Source organism: Bos taurus, chromosome X (assembly GCF_002263795.3).
Source record: "Bos taurus isolate L1 Dominette 01449 registration number 42190680 breed Hereford chromosome X, ARS-UCD2.0, whole genome shotgun sequence".
Taxonomy (NCBI): Eukaryota; Metazoa; Chordata; class Mammalia; order Artiodactyla; family Bovidae; genus Bos; species Bos taurus.
The window spans coordinates 111,486,645-111,512,676 of NC_037357.1; the positions used below are offsets into that span (position 1 = coordinate 111,486,645).

The window sequence follows — 26,032 nt, forward strand, 5'->3', positions numbered from 1 at the left end:
TTAATAATTTATGTTTATTTTATGTTTGTATATGCATCACATTTAGCATTAGGGAATTCTTTGCCATTTTGTGTGTAATAATATGTTATTTCAAGAAACTGAACTTGATCCTTCCATGTTTTGAAGTGTATGTGGGTACGAGAAGCTGGGTTGTCATAAGCAAGGGTTTCACTGGATTATAATAGATTTTCTCTGTGAGATACTATGTTTCTGAAACTACCGAGGCTTCAAAGTTCAGGTGATTCAGATTCATCAGTTTTCATGCAGATTTTCTCATGGTCCTTTAAACTTTCAGATTTAGTATTTGGCATTTTTCATTTTCTAAAATAGTCGTGAAATGCCAGTTCTCATTTTATGGGTATTAGGACAAATATTTTTTAGTGAAATTTGAGAGTATCCTGGAAATAACTTTATGTTCTCATTTATGTTTTGAACTTTATATTGAAGTAGTTTTCCTAGTAACTAAAATTCTTGTAATATCCATAAAGAGCTCTGCCTTCTGATGAAGTTTTATTGCAAATAGAAATGTCAAAACATGGCAAAGATAGAGCTGTAATTTTTCATCTATAATTTTAAATATACATTTGACTTGTATATGTAGAGATAGATCTACACTCACATTTGCTTTTAGTATTGACACAAGAATTTTCATATGTATTTTTTGAATAGCTAGGTTACCATTTTGGAGTAGGGATGCATTTATTGTGGCAATGATTCTTATCTTCTGTGGTTTTCAAGTGGGAACTTCAATATGCTTAACATAGCTGGTTATATAATATTTCAAATGTTTTCGAAAGGAGAATAGTCAAAATAAGAGACCTAGGAGAATAGTAAATATTTTTTCACAATCAGTTTTTTATGTGAACAAAATATCCAACTTTTACATCAGTGCTTTACAATATGGTAGTCATGGCCTCCTGTATGAGCACTGGAAATGTAACTAGTCCAAACTGAGATGTGCTACAAGTATAAAATACTGGATAGCAATACTGTCATATGAAAAATAAAATATCTCATTAATAATATTTACATTGAACATAGGTTGAAATGGTAACAGTTTGGCAATATTAAGTTGAAGAAAGTATATTATTAATTTTACCTGTTTCTTTTAATGTTTGAATGTATAGAAAACATTAATTTACATGCACAGCTCACATTTCTGTTGGACAGCATTGATCTAGATAAACAATGGCCTAAGTAGTATTGAGAGAAGTTATAACCTGGGCACCTGTCTCTGTAGAGAAGAAATTAGATTAAGCCTACAATATGTATTAGCCCCTGAGTTACTTAGAATTGAGTTATTCTGTCTTGTTAGGAGTAGGTTTTTATTCAACGTCTCTACCTGTTGTAACCAGCCAACTAACTAATCAACAAGCAAACAAAAACTTTGAAAGGGAAAAATCACTTTTTGAGGCTATTTCACACACCTAGTATGGAAAAGAAAAACAACACAGATGTAGAACTAGAAGCATGAGGGATAGAATTCCTGAATGTCTTTTGGACTTAAGAGTGAAATACTTCATACCTAGAAGATGCTCAACCAATTATTACTGAATAATTGTGGTGTGAAAATCAGTTACATTTTCTAGCAGCATATTTATTAGTAGCAAAATATGCACTAATTTTCATGAGCTAATCAGCCAGTTGATATTGCCCTTATGTTACTAAGCCTGTCTTCATCTCACTGGTTTAATCAGCAATGGAATCAGCCACACCATTGTCTCTCAAATTTTTCAGAACTTTAGAGTTTATAAACCAGCATATATTTAACAATGCTTCCTACATATTAGCTTATTTGAGTCTCACAGAAGTTGTAGGAGGTCGATATTGTCTCCTTTGTTGAGGAAAAGAAATCCAGGTTCAGCAAGGTTAACTGACCTTGCTTAAGATCAGCATGTTGCTACGTGACAGACAGTGGTCACTTTCTCTCTGAACTTGGCACATCAAAAGAGATTTAAAGAATTAACCTTGCAGAGCAAGAGTTAAGGGGTGAATATTTTATCTTGTTGCCAGTCTTAATAATCAGCGATTTGATATTAAGGCTGCTAGTCATCTCTAATGAAGGGGAGTTGGTTTGAAGTTGGTTGATTGACTGGTGATTGACAGAAATATTAGTTTTCAGAATGAATTCATTAGAAGACTAAAACGTGGGGATTATTCATTCAATAAATAATTAAACATTTGTTATGTAAATGATACCAAGCTAAATGGATACTTAAAAAGAGCATGGATTACACTGAGATAAAAGACAGAGTAAACTTTTCACCCTCAATAAGCCCTCTATAACCTTACAGTCTAGCTGAACAGATAATTATGTGGATGGTGGAGATAGCAGTAGAGGACTGTAATACAGGAGATGCCCAGGGATGGACAAATATTTTCTCAAATATACTACATAGGAAGCAAGATAGCCTTGGCCCACAGCGTTAAGGGAAGCCCTCATCTCATGCAGACCTTGTTCCAATCTGAAGTAAGACTTGAAGCATTCAAGAAAAGAAGAAAAATTATTACCAGTGGAAAGATTAAAAACAAAATATAGCAGCAGGATTGCACCTGAATACAGTTAGGTGATCATGTTAGAAACTGGAAAGTCATGTTTGGGCAGAAGTTTGAAGATCTTTGTCTGACAAGCTAAGGGGCTGTAAATTATTCTTGTCTGAGAGACATGGTGGTCATTAATAACTGTTGAGTACAACTCTGTTCCATTAAGGACAATAGACTCAACGGCTTTGAGCATCAGTCCACATCAGGGAGCTAAGTAGTCCGCTGCAGTATTTTTTCCAGTAAGTGATTCATGAGGGAAGGTCTTGGCTCTGCTAGGTAGATGATATGTGCCCCTGGTAGAATACATCATAATCTCTAGAGGAGCATGGGTAGTTTGACTTTTCCCCATATGCACCCATGGGAAACCCTGATGAATTAATCCAGAGAGAAGAGACTTTTTGTTAAGAATTGAATTTTATTTTAGAAAACTCCATCTGACAGCAAGTAGAAACTGGAGGGCTACAAACCAGCTTGCGATTTTCCCCAACAGCCTAAGTGGTAAGGGCTAGAACTAGCCTCCTGCCCTGTAATGTAAGAGACATGATGCAAGATACACAGATGATCCAAAGTGAAGTCCATATGGGAAAACAGGAAGCAGGATGAAAGAGAACTGTGAAGTTCAGGTACTACAAGAAGTATGAGCTCTGCTCTATAAAAGAGAAAGTTGGTTTAGGGGATTATCCAGTTCAGTTGAGACCTAATAGTTCCTGAATGGCAAAGCAGATCATTAAACCAAGGCCTTTCACCTCTTATGTTATTTGTTTTACTACACTGCATTTGACTTCAGTTTCAGACTTAGGAAATCTGAGGTGAAAGCAGCATGAGACTGGGAACACAATGTTAATAGAAATAGTCTAATGCACTTACTACAAATACACATTATGCTTTGTGTGGACTAGAGCAGGGATGTGTGTGCTACTGGGATCTAGGCATCTATTTACAAATTATAAACATAAAAATTAGATTTAGATATCAGGACTCCATCATAGATTTCCTGGTATGGAACTCAGATATGTGTATCAAAACAAAACAAGAACCCCCACCCAATGGATTCTGCTATGGGTTCTGTTAAGAATATAAGGGCTAAGAAAGTAAACCACTGTTCTATGAAATGTGTGTTCATGATTACGATTAATTAAAAATGATTTTGAAGGCCCTCCTGCCTTTTACCTATTAGGACACAAAATCTAGATTTGAAAATCACTGTCAGATTTCAGAAATATATTTATACTTACCCTTTATTTTTATGTTATTACTTTCTTCAATTTTCATCACATATTTGTTCATCAATTGGTTTTGATGGACTTCACTTTCTTTCATTCTTACAGATGAGATTGCTCCCTCTAAAAATCAATAGGAGCCTGCTGACTTTATTTATTCTAATATGAAGGCACATAAAATGAATATGGCCAAAAAATGTTAAAAAGTAAGCCTGTTTTTCAAAAGACTAGATTGTCAATTGAAGCAGAAAATTATATTCAGTGCATTGGATTTATGCATTGTTTTAGTCTTCTCCAACCAATTTAGAAATGCACTTTCTTATAAAATTGAGATTATTACAAATCCTGTGCTAAGCAGCTGAAATAATGTGTCTATGCCAAGGTCATATCTTAAAAGTTTGGAAGAACATACTGCAGTTGAATATATGTTCATGAATGTACTTTATAAAAATTTTGTGATTTATTTGAGTAACTTAATTTTTATTTTTTACCTAATGCTGTCTTAATTTTTACTTTACCTTTGACAATGTTTCATACATATTCATTGCTTGAAAGAAATTAAGCAGACATTATTCTAAAGTCAATATTGAGTCTACTAATGAAAATGGCTAAGTTAATTAACTAAATGGCAACCCTCACTGAACTTATTCAAAGCTATTTCCCCTCGTGATGTGTTTTCCTGAAGAAATGATGCATAAAAATTAAACTTTTATTCTTGATTGTTCTATATCAGCCTCTAAATTGTTACTTTGCATGTTACAACCTGTTGTATTATGAGTAATTCTGAGATCACCTCAATTTAATGGCAGCGGATCAAAGATAAATCCCTCAAGGATCATTTAAACCATCATTCTTTATTATTTTTTTTTAATTTAGAGAATACTTTATTAGTTTCTGTAATCAAACCCATGTAGATAAGACCTTATATATTTAATACAGTGTGTTACCCCTGTACAAATGGAAAAAATTATGTTTAATGTTTCTAAATCAATATGGCTATTAATTTCTGTACAATGCCACCCAACAAGGTACAACTGGGATACTTTTTCCAAGTTGACAGCACAGCTAAAGTTTCCAGAAATTCAAATTTTATATATATATATATATATATATTCATTTATTTATATAAAAAGACCAATAGCAGTATGTTATGCATTAATAGGAGCAACAGCTTTTCCAAGTTCTGCAGTCATCTGAACAAAATTATAGAGACATCCAGCACACTCCATTAAAAAAAATAAATTCATTTAAAAAAAAAAAACTAAGAAAACAACAAAGTTCTGTTACTGTTGTGGTACCTGGCACCATTTTTTAAAATTACATTTATCAATCATCATCTGGAAAGAAAACATTCTAGAATAACGTCACTAAAAACAAATCTGATAAAGCATGGTCACTACTACATATCATAAAGCAGGTACAAGATATTTTACATTCACAGAGGTATGATACAGTACTGTCCTACATCTATAATACTAGAGAATATAATTTAAAAGGCATTATTTGAGACTTGATTCTACTTTTCCAGCAGAGGGCTCAAAGGATGGTTATGACACAGCTCTGGTACAGAAATGCACCTTCTTAGATAGGATTTTCTTTCTTTATTGGCATAATTCTAGGTACTCACTGCTCTTCATGAACATCAGCTAAAAACCGTTTAAAAAAATAAACAAAAACCAACCATTGGATTCATACAAAGATGACTGAGGAGAGGCAAGCAGGACTCAACCTAAGTAGTATTTGACCAACTCTGTCATGTCTGAATGATTAAGAGCTTCACGGAAGAAAGGAGATGCCAATTAGCACTTCAAAGCTTTGGGCAACAACCAAAACACAGCATCATTTCAAACAGAAGCAGTAGCCAAACACTGCCCACTTGGATATGTTCAAGGATGTTGACGTCAGTATTTCATCATCTGCTCACTCATCCAGGAAGAAGGGGAGATCAGTTACTGTACTTTGATTGTGTTCAACTCAATCACCATGTTACAAAAATAGCAAGCTGCCATAATAAAAAATAAGGCTCCTCTACCCAGCACCAGTTATCTTCTGTTCTTCACCACCAAGCCCATAAATGCTCTAACCATATCCCAAGAACTTGAGGGAGCACAGAAACCACATCTGATGTCTTAGCTGGGATCATCACATTGTTCAGGCTGAGCTATTCCTCTGTGGTGTTATTTCCCTCATATTTCTGGTGTTTCATCTAACCATAAGGATTTTAGTTCTACATTATATGCACTCAAGGAATGTGTGCACGTATTCATGTACAAATTCTGACTGAAGATGCATGGCCATCAACAGAGTGCATGTTATACAGTAGGTGCAAGCTGGCAAAGCCTCATTTACGGGGGCAGCAGCTGCGTGTCAGTGTAAATCGCTCCTATGTCCCTTGCACACCTTCAAGCTCAGGACAGGATAATGTCAGAGACCACTTTACCACTTTGGCTGATGGCATTGTCTAACTGATTCTCCCTCTTTCCCCTCTCCTTAAAAAAAGATCTTTTAAATGGTGTTCTATCAGAGTTTATTACCGATATATAGTTGGTAAGACTGTATTGTATAATTACAATTTTCTAAAAGTATACCATATATCTTCTCACAAAAAAAATAAATATTTGAGATAATGGTTAACAAAATGGGGGGAATCTTTTCACAAAACATACATATATCAAGCCATCATGCTATACAATTTATCTTATCATTTTCTTTATCAATTATGGCTCAATAAAGCTGAAAAAGTTTTAGAGTAAAATGAAACTAAACTAATAGTTTAATGTACAAAAGTACTTTTGTTTTTTGAAAAGTAGTTTTAAATAATAGATTCTCCAGGCAAGAATACTAGAGTGGTAGCCATTCCCTTCTCCAGGGGATCTTCCTGAATGAGGAATCGAACCCAGGTCTCCTGCATTGCAGGTGGATTATTTACCATCTGAGCTATCAGGGAAACCCAAGTAGTAGATAGATAACCTAATATTTTGTCAAGTTGTTTTTGTGTTTGCATCCTTTTTATGTATGCATCCATGAGAGATAATAGAGTTTTCAAAATTAAAGGGAAAAACACATGTTTTAGCAGAACCTATACCAAATAGATGTTTTTAGAAGCCTGAATAGGATTTTTTTTTTTTCTGTATTCAACAAGGATGGAAATATAAGTAAAAGTGGATCTAGGTTTTGTGACACATGAATATACTCTACTTGGGCAGTACTCTTTAAGTCAAAGAATGAAAACAAATTAGGTATGAACATAAGTAGTTATTTGCACAAAGAAAAGAAATCATGACAAATTTTAAAAGAAGCTGACAAATTACACATACATCACAAAATTGAGAAAAACAGCACAATGTTTTTAGTAGTTAACTGCTCTATAATACTCTAATATATGATACTCCGTCATACTTCTTTCCTTATTCCCCTGGCTGTAGTCTTCTTTTAGCACCTCCTCCTGTGAGAGACTCGAAAGATAATATCGTCTTTCCTCCAGCATGGTTAATTAAAATTCGACCTTTATTGTTGAGGGTTGGGAAAGGTTTCTTTCACATTCAGAACTCATTATTGGTGATGTCGTATATATTATTAGAATTATTGCCAACTTTAGGAACACCTTATCAAGTTCCTTTCACACAAGAACTATAAAATTAAGGATCCTTTCAAGCTCCTTGTACAAGGACTACTAAAGACTTGTGGTCTAGCTGCACTGAACTCTGCTTCTAGGAAACACTCAGACTTAATTAAGGAGAACAAGTAGCTTGCAAATAAATCAAGGACTGTTTATCCTTGCTTTTTTTCAATAGAGTAGAGAAGGATAATGTCTTAGTTTAAATCAACTCAAAAGTAGATCTTAAGAAATTGAAAGCAGGAATGTTGGTCCTCAGAAGCAAGAATGAAAGAATAGGGTTAGTGAAACAGAAAAGGGAGAAATACCTGAAAAAATGCTCCCAGTTTTGGAGAATCCTCTGAGGTGAAGGAGGCAGAGTTATGTTGACAATGTGCAAAGGAAATATCCATCACACCCCAGCTATGTTAGAGGTCATGCCAGCACCAAGTATGTGTTACAGGTGAGATATCTGGAAAGCAAAATGGTTTCTGTGTGTGCTCTTACTCAGGCATGGCTGCTTAATGGCTTCTGCTCCCCCTTTCACTCCTTTTCTGAAGTCTACTTTGTTGTAACTCTAGTTAAAAGTATTTGTCCCTATGGAGTAACTTCAGTACTCCATATGATGGTGCACAAAACGCTTCAAACCCACCTCATGTGCCACAATTTTATTCCACATTCCCTTGAAAACTAGGGTTGCAAGAATTCAACAGTGGACAAAACCTGAAGAGAGATTTCTCCACAGAAGACATACAGATGGCCAACAAGCACATGAAAAATGCCCAACATCGCTAATCACTAGAGAAATGCAAATCAAAACCACAATGAATTATTGCCTCACACCTGTCAGAATGACTATCATCAAAAAGTCTACAAATCATAAATTATGGAGAGGATTTGGAGAGAAGGAAACTTACACACTGTTGGTGAGAATGTGGAAACAGTATGGTTTCTCAAAAAACCTAAAAATAGACCTACTATATGATCCTGCAATTCCATTCCTGGGTGTATGTATATTAGTAAAAATTAAAACATGAATTTGACAAGGCAAGTGCTCCCATATTCATAATCACATTATTTCGATAACCAAGACATGGAAACAACCTAAGTGCTCATAAACAAATGATTGGATTAAGAAGATGTGAAGGCCCCCTGCAACACACACACACACACACACACACACACACAGGAATATTAGCCATTAAAAAGAATGAAATTCTGCTATTTGCACCAACTTAGATGGACCTAAAGAATATTGTACTTAGTGAAATAAGGTAGACAGAGAACAAAAATACTGTATGATATCACTTATATGTAAAATATTTTAAAAACGCACAAATGAATGTATATGCAAAACAGAAACAGGCTTACAGATGTAGAAAACAAATTTCTGTTATTTCTGTTTACCAAAGAGGAGAGGGGCAAAAGGGGCATGGATTAACACATACAAACAACTACATATAAAATATGTAAGCAACAAGAATATACTTTATAGCCCAGGAAATTATAGGCATTATTTTGTAGTAATTTGTAATGGAGTATAATCTAAAAAAATACTGAACCACTATGCTATATACTTGAAACTGATACAATATTGTAAATTGACTACACTTCAACAAAAAAGGAAATGGCAACCCATTCTAGTATTCTTGCCTGGGAAAGTCCATGGATAGAGGAGCCTGGAGGACTATAGTCCATGGGGTCACAAAGAGTTGGACACAGCTGAGTGACTGAACAACAACTACAATAGGAAGCCCAGATTTTTTTAGTACCGAAACCTGCTCCCAAAGATCACTAAAACGTATTCTTTATTTACTCAGTGAGCATTCTTTTTTATCTGACAACCCAAGTTATAAGTATTGTGTTGCCAAAAAGTCCATTCAAATTTTTCTGTACAATCTTATGGACTCTCTTTCCCCTTCTGCCCATATTGTGAAGCTTGGACCAGCATCCTGCCTTTCAGGGGCTGCCTCAAATGACTTTCCTAGTTTAAGCATTGACACACAACTCAGTTAAAGGCTCCTCTGTGAAATTATCCTCCTCCACACCCCACCCCCGACCATCCGTCTCTCCATTCTCATTCCAGGTGACATAGGCGCTCTGGACACCATGCCCTCAGAGTGCTTTGTGTCCATCTACATTGAAGTACTCATCACTTGGTCATTTAATTGTGTGGTCAAAGGCCTGTCTTTTCTTCCTGTGTAAGTGCTCATCAAAGGAAGTGATGAATTCCCTAGCTCAGTGGTAAATAAAAGGCATATAAAAGGCTGTACATTTTTTTTCTTTTAAACATAAATCGAACTGTTGTTTTTAATTATTGAAAACAATCTCAAAAAATTTCAGTTCATGATTCACCTGTGAAATTCACTCAATCTAGAATTCTGAGTAATCATATAAAAGTGATGATAAAGAGCATGACTTCAAGTTTATAGTGCTAATTCCAGCCTCAGTTTGTACAGATACATTAGAGAAAAATATGCAGATGACACCACCTCACATGCCCAGATGACACCACTCTTATGGCAGAAAGTGAAGAGGAACTAAAGAGCCTCTTGATGAAAGTGAAAGATGACTGAAAAAGCTGGCTTAAAACTCAACATTCAGAAAACTAAGATCATGGCATCTGGTCCCATCACTTCATGGCAAATAGATGGAGAAACAATGGAAGCAGTGACAGAATTTTTTTTTTTTTGGGGGGGGGCATCAAAATCACTGGCTTCCCTGGTGGCTCAGAGGTTAAAGCATCTGCCTGGAATGTGGGAGACCTGGGTTCGATCCCTGGGTCAGGAATATCCCCTGGAGAAGGAAATGGCAACCCACTTCAGTACTCTTTCCTGGAGAATACCATGGAGGGAGGAGCCTGGTAGGCTACAGTCCATGGCATCACAAAGAGTCAGACATGACTGAGCAACTTTACTTTCACTTTTCACCAAAATCACTGCAGATGGTGAGTGCAGCCTTGAAATTAAAAGATACTTGCTCCTTGAAAGAAAAGCTATGACCAACCTAGACAGCATTTTAAAAAGCAGAGACGTTACTTTGCCAACAAAGGTCCGTCTAGTCAAAGCTATGGTTTTTCTAGTAGTCGTGTGTGGATGTGAGAGTTGGACTATAAAGGAAGCGGTGCCAAAGAATGGATGCTTTTGAACTCAATCTAGAATTGAGTGGTGTTGGAGAAAACTCTTAAGAGTCCCTTGGACTGCAAGGAGATCAAACTAGTCCATCCTAAAGGAAATCAATCCTAAATATTTATTGGAAGGACTGATGCTGAAGCTGAAACTCCAATACTTTGGCCACCTGATGCAAAGAACTGACTCATTGGAAGAGACCCTGATGCTGGGAAAGATTGAAGGCAGGAGGAGAAGGGGATGACAGAGGATGAGATGGTTGAATGGCATTATTGACTCCATGGACATGAGTTTGAGAAAGCTCTGGGAGTTGGTGATGGACAGGGAAGCCTGGTGTGATACAGTCCATGGGGTCACAAAGAGTAGGACATGATTAAGAGACTGAACTGAACTGATTAGAGAAAATGCCAGGATCTGTTGTTTTAAGAGTCTCATCACAATGAAAAAATAAAAACATTCATCCAATAGGAGTGTATTGAGAGGTCAGGGAGATCCTCTGGTGTAGGAAATGACAACCCACTCCAGTATTCTTGCCTGGAGAATCCCATGGACAGAGGAGCCTGGTGGGCTACAGTTCATGGGGTCACAAAGAGACAGACACGACTGAGCAACTGAGCATACACATACAAGAGGCAACTGTATATGGGTCTCAAGTTTCTATTTCATGTGTAGCCTTTGGGGAATGAATCAGCAATACAGAAGTTAAGAGCAAGTTCCATGTTTGCCTTTCAAAGGAAGATTTCTTTTAAGTTCACAAATAGTGCCCACATGCTCCAAAATTTTGGGTCCCTTCTGTATCTCTGAGTTTCCCTAAGTCGATCCTGAAAATGGTAGCTTCCAAGGCCTGAGAATGCCTGTTTCAGCTCTCTGCTGGAAACATTGAGTGCCTCAAATGTGGTCCAATCATCAGAAATGTAGCTTCAACCTTAGCCAGAGCCAGGAACTGCACCTTCCGCACCAGCAAAGCCCTTGGGCTGGACAAAATCGTTGGCCACTTGGTGTTGGTCATTGCATTAGATCCATTACACAGGTGATCTGGCAGGAATCCCAGCTTTGGAGGAAAGATGTTTAAATCCTGTAAATAAATGACTGAAGCACCATAGCAGTTGATTGTGTTGAACCTGTATCAAAATTGCTTTGTTAGGCTCTATTATATTGCTCATTATCTTACTGTGAGGAAAATTAAACTTACATCTGTTTTGGGTGACAAGGTATCCTGTTGTCCTGGGATTTTCCACATTTTAGGTCTATGTCACAGGCTTCTAATAAACCCTCAGAGAACATCTTTTATGTTCATGCACATCCAGGTGTCAGACCGACACAGTCTGTCTCCTTTAAACTCAGTGACACACTCAGGGTTGTGTACATTTCTCTGTTCTCTGCCAGTGATGAAATTTATTCATAGAACATTCAAGCTAGAGCAGGCACCTCAGAGCAGAGCAATAATCATCAAGGCTCAGAGTAACTTATAGGATATAATAACAGTATTTTTAAAATGTCTTTGGCTTTTTTGTTGGGAGATCATTTCCATTTTTTTAAAGTTCTTTATTCCATTTTTGCTTTTCTTCTGAATCACATAAGCAAATTTAAAAGGTATTTAAAATTAAATAATAATATGATAATTCAATCTTGCTAAGCATTTATTGTCGCCATGCTCAGATTCCAAATTTCAGCTGACTGCCACCATAGGCTTCAGCTAGCTGGTCCCCACTGGATGGCCAAGCCAAATCAGACATTTTTGTACATACTGGCCACAAACTTCCTCAGCAACAAGCCAGGGAGATGATGGGTTTTTAATGATTTCCAATGGAGTTTGCTGTCTTCATATATTTTCAAAGTTAGATGAAGAATTTACTGAGGAGACATGAGTTGAATGAATGCTGCATTTTTAAGTGCTTTTTTTTTTTTTTTAATACGCTGAATCGAAAGCACCTCCCTCACTAATCCACCCCTTGAAGCAGCTCCAGGAGACAGGCAGAGAAAAGTACTAGAGGTTAGAAGTATTGGAGGTTGAGCCACAACTCCTTGGTCATCCAGAGCAGGAGTCAACAAACTCTGTAAAGCTGCCGAATTAATATTTTAAGCTTTGGGGGCCATAAGATCTCAGCAGCAACTATTTGATGCTGCCTATAGAGTGCAAAAGCAGCCATAGGCAATATGAAAACAAATGGGTTTGACAGGTATCAATGAAAAATTAATCAATAGTCAACCTAAGAAAGAAATGAAATTTTTTATTCCAGTTAACCTGAGGATTATAACTTGGGATAGAGTGTTTTAGAGAGTTCTGAGAATGGTTCCAAAGAGGTAAGGGGTGAGGGGAGCCAGTATATATGTGATTTGATGAAGGGGTACATGTATTCAAGCATATATCTTGGTAGAAACTTATTACTATTTGCAAGGAACAGATATCTTAGTTAATGCTTTGAGTATTTTTCTAGGTATGGGAAAATGCAAGAAATTGAGTTCATCAAAATTTTTCTCCTGAAAGTTAGCTAACTCTTAGGGGGCCATTTCTGCTGGTTTTCCCAAAATGCTTCACCCTGAACTTTGCCCTGAATTCTTTTCAGGGTGTACTGTAGGTCAGCGACTGCAGTGGCTAATGACTTGATTCTTATAGAAATAGATGGTTGGCAGCATTATTTACAACCCCCTCTCTTTTGGTCTTGATTTCGACCAAGGTTCGGGAGGCTTTTTCTGATCAGTTTATCCCAGGGTGCTAGGAATGTTTATTCCCAGGTCAGGTAAGGATTTCATTGATAAGCCCCTCAATGTGCTTTTATTGGACTAGGCCTTGTCATTAGTATACAAAAGCCTTTGCACTACCTATTTTACTAGTCTGTTACGTCCCAGGAAATGGTTTCCTCTTGTTGCTTCTTCTCATAGCTAGAGTTACACTATTGCAATGATTGATCTTCTAGAAATACATTTTGAATCGATTGTGTCAAATTGCTAAGTCATTATTATTTTTATCTGAGGCCCAGTCACACATTTGGTAATTCAAGAAATAATAATCCTGTAAAATAGAATACAACTAATATAGCAAAGACTATTAATAAAGTCATAACTAAATATTTAAGCTAAGAGCTTCAATTAGGTATAACCCAGTATCTCCCCAAGTCATCAGACTTAGTCTGTTTTGAGGCAATTGCTATCTTTAAGTGAAATGATATATTGTCTTTGCACAAAAAGTTCACCAGGTGAAAGTGTTAGTCACTCAGTCATGTCTAACTCTCTGCGACCCCATGGACTATAGCCCTCCAGGCTCCCCTGTCCTTGAAATTCACCAGGCAAGAATACGGAGTGGATAGCCATTCCCTTCTCCATGGGATCTTCCTGACCCAGGGATCAAACTCAGGTCTCTTGCATTGCAGGCAGATTCTTTACTGTCTGAGCCACTAGGTAAGCTCATATACACCAGGGAAGTCTGTATATACAAGGCAAATGGTGGGTCATTGAGATCCCTTACAAGATTGAGAAAGGATTCTTATCTTCTAAGGAGTTATGGCTGACACCAGAAAAAGGAAAATTGATCTTTATGGTTGAGCAGGTATTTCTGTGGTTGAGGAGATCAGTTAATGCATAATTTAGATACATAGTGGACACTAGAGGGGAGAGAGGAGGCCCAAATGGGCAGAGAAAAAATGTATTTTTAAATTTTTGTTGTCTTAAAATATGAATTTTATCATCACCAGGTCCCAATAATATTGTATTCATGGGCACAAATTTGAATTTTATTTAATTTCATTTAGTTTCATATATCATGTATCTTTTGACTTTTTGTCATTTATTTAAAATGTAAAACATCCCTAGCTCTCAGACTGTGTAGAAATAGGTGGTAGCTGAATTTTAACCATGAGCCATAGTTTGCTGCCCTTGACCCTGGACCCTGGGTTGAAATGCCACTAAATCACTAAGTCATGTTTGACTCTGCGACTACATGGACTGCAGCACACCAGGCTTCCCTGTCCTTCTCTATCTCCCAGAGTTTGCTCAAACTCATGTCCATTGAATCAGTGATGCCATCCAACCATCTCATTCTCTGTTGCCTGCGCTCAGTCTTTCTCGGCATCAGGGTCTTTTCCAATGAGTCGGCTCTTCACATCAGGTAGCCAAAGTATTGGTTGAAATGACTGAATGATATGGTTGAAATGGGCTTATAGCAAAAATGCTGACAGAAAACATCATTGTTTTGGCCTTGACTTCTGCCCATGTTTTGTGTTTGTTTTTCTTTCCCCTCAAAGAAATCACATTTTCTTGTCTTCATATTCCCTTCTGCATTTTTTTCTCTTCCAGCTACATGTGTGTGTGTCTGCTTAGTTGCCCAGTCATATCCAACTCTTTGAAACCTCATGGACTGTAGCCCGCCAGGCTGTTCTGTCCATTGGGATTCTCCAGGCAAGAATACTGGAGTGGGTTGCCATGCCCTCCTCCAGGGAATTTCCCAACCCAGGGATCGAACCCAGGTCTCCTGCATTGCAGGCAAATTCTTTACCATCTGAGCCACTAGGGAAGCCCTCCGGCTACATGAAAGAACTCATCCACCTTCAAGTTTTATTCTCTTTCCTCGTATTGTCTGCATATCTAGCAAAGGTTCAATTTACCATATGCCAGTGACACATCCTCCCATTTTTGTATTCAATACCAACGAACACTCCCCCCCAAGTATCACCATTTCTAGGAGTGACTATTCTATATCACATCATTGTTTTATTTATCAGTAAGATTAAAACTCTCAGGGACAATGATTTTCTTCATTTTCAGGCATGTTTCATTCCGTGGGTAATGCAATATGCATTTGCTTCATGGTATAAATAACAATAATGCATCAATTTGCAACAATATAGACTACTATACCGAGAAAATATAAATGTGAGTTCTGTGGATTATATCATTTGTTACAAAAATAGTTTGTAATCTTGATATTTTTAAACATAATAAAATGATTTCATTCAGAAGATGGCAAAGAGATAGGATTCCTTTTCAATGTGCTGAATTTCTTTCTCTGAAGAAATGAGTTTTGGAAAACAACAAATGTTCTAGCCAGAAAATGTTGAAATGAAAAACAGCAGTCCATTGTCATGTCAGCAGAACTATCAAATATGTTTATGTATTGACTACATGCATACACTACATTCATACACTACATTAATTCACTCCTGGATTAATCCTTTTCTAAAATATTTGGTTCTGCTTTAAAAAGAAATCATGAGGATTAATAAGTCTTTTAGGCACTTCGATCCTGAAGTAAGAATTGCAACATGGCTTGTAGCATTGTCCAGAATAACTTTATGTAGTGATGGCTCTGTTTTACATCTGTACTAGCCAATATTTTGTGGGTTTTGAGCATGGTAAGTGTAGCAAGTACAACTGAAAACCTGATTTTTAAATTGTATTTAATTTTAACCAATTTAAGTTTAAAGTTATATTTAAATAGTTAAGATCTTTTTTAAAGAAAACTTCTAAAATTGCGGATATGTGATTATGTAGTATATTCCCCGCCCCCCCTTTTTTCCCTAAAGTCCATATTCTGGAATATAATGATTTACATAAAATTAGCAAAAGAGGTTTTGATTTTTTTAAAAAATTCTATTATTAAAATAGCCAATTTTAACTGATACCTCAAGGATTAGCTTAGTAAATATGAAGCAGCTATAATTTGTTGTGATTCTACTTGCTTGGACAAAATTACACAAATCATGGCACAGTTTCCCATGAATTTTGGTCAAGTAAACTAATGAACAAAACAAACACAAAATAGAAGAAAGACAATGTTAGCTAAGAACCTGAAGGACCTTTTTCTGTATCAGTCAGGCTGCTGACTTTAAGTCAATAAGAACAGGTCCTTTAAGTAAATAAGAACAAAGACTACTGATGAAAGATTGTGAAAATCAAAGAGCTCTTTCCTTGTTTTAGAATCAGTATGAGCTGGGAGAGAGGGGGAAAGAAAAATATGGGGTTAATTTGTAACAACACATTCTATGGTGTGTATATATCATATAAAATTACGTTTTAACTTCTTTGTGAGTTTTATTGTCCTTAGGGTTTAAACACTATGTGATCAAAATCACATTATGTAGTAAAAAGTGTGTGAGTAGGTGGATAGTTGGGTGGGTGTAAATCCCTATAAAATCCATTTAGAAGATAAATGATAGCTATTGAAGTTTGGGCAAATCAATTTCACCAATTCACTTTATTTGTCTAATGCCTCTGGGTGCCATTATAGGGCTTGTTTCCTATCTTTACAGGAGGTTTGAATCAAGGTGAACAGTCTAAAAATATTTTCCATGAACTATGTGTATTATTAAGGATTATTTTACCATGGAGTTAGTTGTTTTTACTGCAAACTAAGAAATTAATGAACAAGAATACTGCCCATGAATACCAAGGTTTATTTAAAAGCTAATGTGGGTTTAGTGTGGTAATAAGGGCAGAGTTCTCCAAGGACTGCAAACATATTTATTGTACATCAAATTTTACTGACTTTGAAATCTCCCTAGAAGTATTCACTTACCTTATCATGTATTATGCATTTCAGATCTTCAGCAACAATAAAAAAATTCAACTGTGGCCATCATGTGGTTATGCAATGAAACTAATATACACTGTGATTTGATACAGGAAACTTCAAATGTTACTTCCTCTTAAAATTAGAAGCAGTATAGGAAATATAGATCTTTAAACCTTGTAATAGCCACATACTTTAAAAAGAAAATCCACTTATTTTTAAAGTAAAATCTCAAAAGTTATGCCATGGAGTTTGGGGGGCGGGGGTGACTGTCCTATAAATGAATTGTAATTTGTCACTTTAAAATTGCATATGCATTTATAATTTTTAAATGTCTGGTGGCATATAACCATAATGCATTTTTCAGTTTTATATTCATTATTCTTTTAGGTTTCCAGAGTGAAAGGAAAGAAATGACTTCCTAGTGAGGGATATTTTACCAGGAGATCACTTGTAAAAATGATTGAGTTTTGTGCCTAAGAATATCTTTCCTAAGTTCAGGTTCTCTAGTAGCTCTAATCTATTGAGATAGAAAATATACATGGTAAAATGAGGTCTCCAAATATTCCACGCCAGATGTGTTTTATCCGAAGAAAGATAATGTTCTATATGAATTATTGAATTGATATTACTAAATTTTGGAAGTTTAAAAAAAACTGGTTGACAAGAGAGTATTTGTTTAAGCTGCATTTGGAATGCACTGTTATTTAGCTGTTCTCAAGGTGAGTTAGTGTTGGCAGTGAAGGTTTATACTTAGCCATACAATAGGTGACTTGAATCAATTAAAAAGACAATAGATTTATGGATAGTATATAGGGCAGTGGCCTGAACAAAAGCAGTTACTAGGTATATAGCCACTGAATTAATTGAATGTTCATGCCGGTACTGTAATTAATATAAATCTAGCCTTTAGCTCCAGAATCCATGACATCAACATAGCTAACAAGAAAATACATCAAGAATTGAGTCTTCTACATGTATTCCTTAATCCTCTCCACTTCTCTTTCATACTCCTGTGTTCCCCAAGTCACATTTCACCAGAGCAGCTGCCAGGCAAGACCTGTTCTTGCTGTTCTAGTGAGCTTGGGCATTCACATGTCAACTCAAACAGGAAGCAGAGTTAGAAATGTGACATATGTGAGGACATAAAGTACTTTGAAGAGAGCTCTGCTTCTATTCATCAGCTTCACCTTCTCTCTTCTGTGTTCTAGTAGCAAATGACTAACTGGTTTGTATGATTGGTCATCTAACAAATGTTATACCATGTAAGGAAGGTGGTTTTTGTTGTTGTTGTCCAGTCTTTAAGTCATGTCCAACTCTTTTCTGCCCCATGGACTGCAGCCCGGCAGGCTTTCCTATCCTTTACGGGCTCCTGGAGATTGCTCAGATCCATGTCCATTGAAGAAAGGTGGTAAGGGTATACAAATATATAAATTCAGTCAAGGCTATGTGTGTGCATGATGTGTGGTTGTATGTGTGGGTATTCAAGCTTTGGGGAGAGATAAGGCAGGAAGATACAAGTTGAAAGAGAATAGTAAAGAAAAAAAAAGCATTAACTGACAGAGTTGGATGAAGTAGCATAGATAATAAATGCTGTAGAATCTTTTAGAAAGAATAATTATTTCCATCCAGAGGAATTAGGCAATCTTCTCTGAGGAGGTCACGCTTTCATTACCCAAAACATGAAGGATGGAGAAGAGTTTTATATGTGTCAATTAAGAGAAAAGATACTTTATTGAAAGAAAACAAGGCATTTTAATGACAGAGTGGATGGTGACAGAGAAACAGAAGGAAGAAAAGTCAAGGGGCAGAACAAGAACAATGAAGTCACCATTTTCACCAAAATGGAGTTTTGTAATTAGAAAGATGTGAAGAATAGTGGAGAAGGTCAAATTGTTGAAAGCTGTTTCTTCAAAAGGCGGACTAAAAAATTTGGAGAAAATTGCAAATCAGTCATATGATTTAAGCAAGAAAGTAAAACGAGCAGAATTTTGGAAATTGAATTTGGTAGTTGGATTTGGAAGAGGTCAATAGGACTTTATCATCCCACATATTTTCAAAGTTATGAAGAAATTATACTAAGATCCAATCAGTAACTAAAGGAATTTATTTCAGGGAATGCTATGAAATAAAGTAGACTTCCTTTGTACTCATATTAGTGTGTTTTGTCAAAGTCATATAAAGGGGGATAAAATATAATAGTACACCAGTTAAGACCATATGCTTGTAAACTTCATATTGGGTTCAGATCCTGGCTTAGCTACTACTTTTTGGCTGTGTGACCTTAAGGAAGTCACTCAGCCTCTCTGAGTCAGTTTTTCATGTGTAAAATTGGGACAATAGTATACTAGTACCTACATCATAGAACTGTTATTACTAAATGTTGTTGATTTCTCAATAACACCTGAAATAATGCTGGACACATTATAAGTACTACACCAGTTTTCTGTTTCTGTAGAAGGATACATGTGTATCTATGTAAAATAGTCATTTTGTTATTAAAAAGCAATACATATTCATTGCAGAAAAATTCATAATGCAACTCAGAAAAATTAATCTGTTACCAGAAACTGTAGCTGTTAAACTTTTGGTACAGTGTACATTTCCTCATGTCACTAAATATTCATCAATGTCACTTTTTAAATTACTGCAGAGTATTTCACTGGATGGATGTTTTATAATTTTTAACCCATACCTATTGGTGAGCATGTAAGCTATTTCAAACACTTTACATCTCTGAGGTTGTGTTCCTATAGTTTATGTACACATCGTTGTTACCTTAAGATAAATTATTAGAAATAGAATTTCTGGTCTAAGGGTAGGAATATGTTTATATTTAGATATGTACTGCAAAGCTCTGCCCCATTCATTCCCAGCCCCAATCCACAGGGATATTCCGATATACTTGCTTACCAGCAATGAATGAGGAGACCCAGTTCCCTGAACTATTGTTATTATATGATACCACCATTTAGTATTTTAAGATAAAATTTTAAAAACTATGCCAAATCAATAGGTGCAGTTGATTTGAACCTCACTGTTTGAATTTCACTTCTGTAGTTCCTAGTGAAGTTAAACAGTTTAATAGACTTATAGGCAGTTATAGTTCTTCTTTCATGAATTGTCTGTTTCTGATGCTTGTTCAGTTTGTTTTTTTCAAGTTGATCTTTTTCCTATTGATGTATGACAATGGTTTTTTCTTAAGAGTGTCTGTAAAATTATATAAGATGAATTGATTTGGGTTTTGATTTTTCTTTTGCTTATTTGGTTTATTATGTTAGAAAGTTTTACATTGTTACAAACTGAAGTTGGTCTCTTTATGGTGTTAAATACAAATGATAACTTTTACATCAAAAGTAAAAGAACATTTAAAAATGAATGACAAATCTACCAAAATACAGAAGTTACTTATTGCAGTTATATGAAGATCATTTAATCATGGCTTCATATTAATCATAATCCAACAATTTATTCAATGAGAAATCTAGTTTTTCTTGTAGTCTCATATAACAGAGTCATGAATTACCAAATATCAAATAGTAGCTTTTTGTTTTCAAAATATGTTTATATCTGAAATATGTTGAAATACATTTCATTTATATTATTTCATAATAAAGTTGACATCTAAGTGTATATCTCATTAGTGATAATGAGAATTAAGGGTATAAATTGTTTTCACAAAAGTGAAAACTTTTTAAAAGTATGAATTTTAAGACTCCATTTATGAAATAATATGTTAGATTGGAAAGATAGTAGAACATATGTTTTATTTATTTTTTTAATTTAATTTTATTTTTTAACTTTACAATATTGTATTGGTTTTGCCATATATCGAAATGAATCCACCACAGGCATACATGTGTTCCCCATCCCAAACCCTCCTCCCTCCCCCCTCCCCATACCATCCCTCTGGGTCGTCCCATTGCACCAGCCCAAGCATCCCGTATTGTGCATCGAACCTGGACCGGCGGCTCATTTCATATATGATATTATACATATTTCAATGCCATTCTCCCTAATCATCCCACCCTCTCCCTCTCCCACAGAGTCCAAAAGACTGTTCTATACATCAGTGTTTCTTTTGCTGTCTCGTATACAGGGTTTATTGTTACCATCTTTCTAAATTCCATGTATATGCGTTAGTATACTGTATTGGTGTTTTTCTTTCTGGCTTACTTCACTCTGTATAATAGGCTCCAGTTTCATCCACCTCATTAGAACTGATTCAAATGTATTCTTTTTAATGGCTGAGTAATACTCCATTGTGTATATGTACCACAGCTTTCTTATCCATTCATCTGCTGATGGACATCTAGGTTGCTTCCATGTCCTGGCTATTATAAAGAACATATGTTTTAGAAGGGAAAAGAAAACTAGAATTTGGAGTCAGAAAAACCTGCTTACGGCCGAGTTTTTCCACTTACTAGTAAATTTAGGAGTATTATTTATAGTTTTGAGCTTTAATTTCCTCATGGGTTAATTAGAAGGAATGAATACTTTTCAGGCTTTAAACATATTTTCATTGAATCTTTTAAATTGAAGGACAAGAAATGAACACATAGAGAACAAGTACACAGATAATAACAAGAGAAGTTGATGGCTTTTTTTGAGTTTTTATACCCATGCTACTAGTACCCAGATCAAGGATTCGGACATTACCCTAGGAGTCTCCTTTGTGTTTCTTCCCAGTTATTAACCCTTTCCCAGCTACCACCTTCACCCAAGGATAAGCACTCTGCTAACAGGACACCTCTATTAGTTTTGCCTGTCTTTGAAATTAATATAAATGGAATCATATAGTATATGCTCTTATGTTTGAATTCTGTTCATCATTATTTTTGTGAGATTCTTCTATACTATTTCATGTTTTCTTATTCTCTTTATAGTATCCTATTGTGTGAATATATCACAGTTTATCTATTCTACTGTTGGTAGACATTAGGGTTGTATCTAGTATGATGCTATTATAAATAATGCTGTTATGAGGTTCGTGTCCTTTACTGCATATATATACACACATTTCTTTATTAAATACTTGAAATAGAATGACTGGATCATAAGATATGTGTGTGTTTGGCTTTGGAAATAGCACTGAACAGTTGTCCAACATGGTTGTACTGGTTCACTCTCACGAGCAGTGTGTGAGTTCCAGTTGTTCTACATCCTCATCAAGAGGATGCAGTTTCATTCCTTTTCCTTCTAGCCATTCTGGTGGATGTGAATTGGTACCTCATTGTGTTTTAATTTGTGAGCATCTATAATTAGAGCTATTTTTGTATCCGCAAATGTCAAGTCCCTGTGCAAATCTTTTGCCCATTGGGAACAAATAATAGTTACCTGTCTTTTTCTCATAGATGTCAGAGTTTTAATACAAGTTCTTTGTCAGATAGGTGCATCATGAATATCTTCTTCCAACTTAAACCTTGTTTTTTTTTTTTTTTTCTCCTAATAATATGTCTTGATGAATGAAGTTCAGTTTATCAATCTTTTCCTTTATGCATGTGCACATGTTAAGTCACTTCAGCCGTGTCTGACTTTTCGACCCCGTGAACGGTAGCCCTCCAGGCTCCTATGTCCGTGGAATTCTCCAGGCAAGAATACTTGAGTGGGTTGCTGTGTCCTCCTCCAGGGGTCTTCCCAACCCAGGGATTGAATTGGCAGCTCCTTCAGCTCCTGCATTGCAGTCTGATTCTTTATCGCTGAGCCACCAGGGGTACTGCTTTTTATGTCTTATTTGAAAAATAATCGCTTCACCTAAAATCATCAAGATATTTTCCTGTGTTTTCTTTTGCACTGAGGTCTGCAACAATCAAGAACTGATATTTTGTATGTGGTGTAGAGTAAGAGTCAAGATTCTATCCAATTAATATGGAACCATTTATTGAAAAGATGATCCACAATCCACTGAACTAAAGTGGGCACCATTGTCATAAATTAAATAAATGTATGTAGTCTATTTGTTCTCTTAGCCATATCACACATAATTAACTAAAATAAATATTGATATCTGCTTATAAACATTCTTAAACTTTTTTTTCAAAATTGTCTTAGACATTTTTGACCCTTTGAAATTCCATATATATCTTAGAATTGTGATATCAATTTTTATTATAAACTAGCTGCTGTAATTTTGATTAGGATTGCATTGAATTTACACATTATTTGAAGAGAACTAACATATTTACAGTATTGGAAGCTTCAACAAAGTATATTCCTCTCTTTGCTCAAATTTTCCTTAATATCTGAATAATGTTTATAGTTTTTAGGGTAGAAGTCTTGCTTTTTGGTATGAATTATAAAATTACTCCCCAAAAAGTAAGAATTAATGCTCTTAAATTCAGCATAAGAGAACTTACTTTCCAGAATTTTGACAAATGCATTTTTAAAAAGCAATATAATAGGCAAATAGTGGTATATTATTGCTATTTTAATTTGCATTTCAGTGACTACTTAGTGGTTGGACTTTTCTCTTGTTTATTGACTGTTTGCATTTTTTGTCAAATTCCTATTTATATTCTTTATTAAGTTTTCCAGTAGATTATCCATCTCTATTCAACCTTTGAAGATCTTTTTATATGCAATAATATTAGCCTTTCGCTGATAGATAATACAAATATTCCCAGTTGTTATTGTTTTTAATTCTGCTATTTGGCCTTAATTTCTACATGAACAATGCAAATAATATATTTAATAGTTTATTCACATTCCTGTCACTTCTAAAGGGCTTCGCCACACCAGCAGTTTATTCTATCATTATTAATGTTTTTTACACTTAATTTACACTTTTTTTCTCTAGAATATTTGTGATCTTAGATACAAAGTCAACATTTAGTATCTGTTTATTTATAAAATAGGCACCTCTATCTATCTTAATATTAATACTTCTACACATTTGATATTAATATTCAAAAACTAAAAAGGAAGCCTAATCTTGTGTAAAATTAGGTCAAGTTTTGGTTAGATACTAAATTAAGACATAAAGGAACTGAATGTCTTTAATTGTTTTCTTTCACCACAGAGCATGTGTTGTATGAATAGCATGGTTTTTTAATACTTAAAAAGATTACTAGGAAAAATGACATATTTTGGTAGTAAAGTGTTTCTGTCCCTATTTTGATAAGATATTAAGTAGTAAATATAACAGTAAATTAGTTTAAAGCACATAGAAACTGACACAAAACAGAACTTTTAGTTTGCATCATAAATTATTCACATCTGTTACCTTTTTCCAGGAACTGTATAGAGGAAGCCATTAGTTCCTAAAGACCATTTTGAAGGGCAGAGAGGGAACACAATAATTATATGCTCAGCTCAGTTCAGTTCAGTGTCTGACTCTTTGTAACCCCATGAATTGCAGCATGCCAGGCCTCCCTGTCCATCACCAATTCCTGGAGTTCACTCAAACTCACGTCCATCGAGTCGGTGATGCCATCCAGCCATCTCATCCTCTGTCGTCCCCTTTTCATCCTGCCCCCAATCCGTCCCAGTATCAGAGTCTTTTCCTGTGAGTCTACTCTTCACATGAGGTGGCCAAAGTACTGAAGATTCAGCTTTAGCATCATTCCCTCCAAAGAACACCCAGGACTGATCTCCTTTAGAATGAACTGGTTGGATCTCCTTGCAGTCCAAGGGACTCTCAAGAGTCTTCTCCAACACCACAGTTGAAAATCATCAATTCTTTGGCGTTCAGCTTTCTTCACAGTCCAACTCTCACATCCATACATGACTACTGGAAAAACCATAGCCTTGACTAGACAGACCTTTGTTGGCAAAGTAATGTCTCTGCTTTTGAATATGCTATCTAGGTTGGTCTTAACTTTCCTTCCAAGGAGTAAGCGTCTTTTAATTTCATGGCTGCAGTCACCATCTGCAGTGATTTTGGAGCCCAGAAAATAAAGTCTGACACTGTTTCCACTGTTTCCCCATCTATTTCCCATGAAGTGATGGGACCAGATGCTCCCCATCTATTTCCCATGAAGTGATGGGACCAGATGCCATGATTTTAGTTTTCTGAAAGTTGAGCTTTAAGCCAACTTTTTCACTCTCCTCTTTCACTTTCATCAAGAGGCTTTTTAGATCCTCTTCACTTTCTGCCATAAGGGTGGTATCATCTGCAAATCTGAGGTTATTGATATTTCTCCCGGAAATCTTGATTCCAGCTTGTGCTTCTTCCAGCCCAGCATTTCTCATGATGTACTCTGCATATAAGTTAAATAAGCAGGGAGACAATATACAGCCTTGACGTACTCCTTTTCCTATTTTGAACCAGTCTGTTGTTCCATGTCCAGTTCTAACTGTTGCTTCCTGACCTGCATATAGGTTTCTCAAGAGGCAGGCCAGGCGGTCTGGTATTCCCATCTCTTTCAGAATTTTCCACAGTTTATTGTGATCCACACAGTCAAAGGCTTTGGTATAGTCAATAAAGCAGAAATAGGTGCTTTTCTGGAACTCTCTTGCTTTTTCGATGATCCAGCAGATGTTGGCAATTTGATCTCTGGTTCCTCTGCCTTTTCTAAACCAGCTTGAACATCTGGAAGTTCACGGTTCACGTATTGCTGAAGCCTTGCTTGGAGAACTTTGAGCATTACTTTACTAGCATGCAAGATGAGTGCAATTGTGCGGTAGTTTGAGCATTTTTTGGCATTGCCTTTCTTTGAGATTGGAATGAAAACTGACCTTTTCCAGTACTAGAAGGCCTCAAATTCTACCCTATGATTAACTTAGTGATACTGTCCTAGAAAAATAATCAGATTTTTGACTGATGGCTTTAGATATGGTGTGTGTGTGTGTGTGTGTGTGTGTGCATGCATGCATGCAGTCATGTCTGACTTTTTGTGACAGCATGGACTGTAGCCTGCCATGCTTCTCTGTCCATGGAATTCTCCAGGCAAGAATACTGAAGTGGGCTGCCATTTCCTACTCCACACTATATATGTTATATCCTAGTAATAATGATTTGCTACTAAAATATATAAAGTATAATTTCTCAACACTGTTTTTGTTAGCAACAAAAGCTAGTAGCTTTCCTTTCTAAATTAAC

At 35.9% G+C, this 26,032-nt stretch overlaps 1 protein-coding gene across 10 annotated transcripts in view; it reads left to right on the top strand.

The window, feature by feature from the left end:
• The window catches only part of DMD (dystrophin), a 2,236,915-nt gene that overhangs the window by 1,418,798 nt on the left and 792,085 nt on the right, over positions 1–26,032 (top strand). The window lies entirely within an intron of this gene.